Source organism: Berghia stephanieae, chromosome 14 (assembly GCF_034508935.2).
Source record: "Berghia stephanieae isolate SIO BIC M18660-M18661 chromosome 14, UCSD_Bste_1.3, whole genome shotgun sequence".
NCBI lineage: Eukaryota > Metazoa > Mollusca > Gastropoda > Nudibranchia > Aeolidiidae > Berghia > Berghia stephanieae.
In genome coordinates this window covers 6048628-6050225 of record NC_088373.1, presented here as the reverse complement: position 1 = coordinate 6050225, position 1598 = coordinate 6048628, and positions in this window count along the sequence as shown.

Sequence of the window (1598 nt, the reverse complement as noted above, 5' to 3'; positions counted from 1 at the left end):
CAAGGGAAGACTGGAATAACCCGGACGTCAGCCGCAGTGCAGCGCCGCAAAATACACATACACATACACATACACACACAATGTGACCCCTCGCCTCAAAAAGGTATTATGTCGGGATGATTAAGATGCTGAAAATAGAATTATAACCAGAAATATCAGACTTGGGTTGAGTTGAAATGCTTTATTGCGGAGAGTAAATATATGAATGTTCATGGAACCAATACCAAAAGTTAATAGCGTTGATCAGTTTAGCATCAATTTTGGGTTTTTAACATCTGGTTCATCCCGACATAATACCGTATTGTTACGATGGGTCACAAATGACACACACACACACAGACACACACACAGACACACACACACAGACACACACACAGACACTCACACACACTCACACACACAGACACACACACACTCACACACACACACACATACACACACACAGACATATGTGACCCATCGGATCTATCGTGTATGTCGTTGACGTCCTTCAAATATCAATGGATTAAAGCGACCATCGTCTTGTCAAAAAAACAAAAAACAAAAAAAAACTCTCAAACCTGGGACGTTGTGAAGTCCCAGGTTTGGTAGATTTTGACAAGGGAGACGAGGGTCATTAAAAATAAACAAACAAACAAACAAACAAAAAAGCTTTTATAAAGAGCAATATCCACTCAACGTGCTCAAAGCGCTTTACAAAGGGATTCCTAGCTCACAGTAACACTAAACATGTTGGACGAGACTTGACGCCTATTAGGCGATTATTATACAGTTTTGGTTTGGACAGAAACAACGTTGTTAACCGTTGAGGACTCATTTTACACCTGAGTACGGTGAGAGAACGTAAGTAAAGTAAAATTTTCCAAGGACTCACCTATGCGCCGCTTGGGGCTCAAACCCAGGAATTTCCAATTCAAAGCTTAGCAGCCTCTTATGGTTATCACACTACTATGTTATGACGGTTGACCCAATCAGCAAAGTCCGGTCCGCACTCGTGCACCGTCGCGAGCCCGCCCGGTAGCATCGTCACAACACACCGTTCGACGAGATGCTCTTCCGTCTCAGGTTCTTGGGCGAATGTCATATCACAAGACCACATAGCCGCACTTAATAATCGATCAAAATTTGAATAAGGACGGTTTACCTGGTCAAAATTTTAGATAATATGTTTTGTCAGGGTACAAGAACGTAATAATAATGACCACTGTTGTACAAACTATTGACCACAGCTATGTCAACGTTTTGACCGTTAAGTGGTCAGTTGAGACTCTTAAACAGGGCTGACCGGTCGTTGATTGAGTGTTGTTACCCGTGGCTATCGTGTGCCTATTAGTCTGTGTACACTACCGGACTGTTTGGACTAGACGTACTTTACTTACTTATCACGTGACCTGTCTTTACCTCTTACTGTATTACTGAATTCGTTGAAATGGTAAAAGATATAATAACATTAATAATAATACTAGTAATAATAATAATAATAATAATAATAATAATAATAATAATAATAATAATAATAATAATAATAATAATAATAATAATAATAATAATAATAATAATAATGATACGAATAATAATAATGATAATAATAATAATAA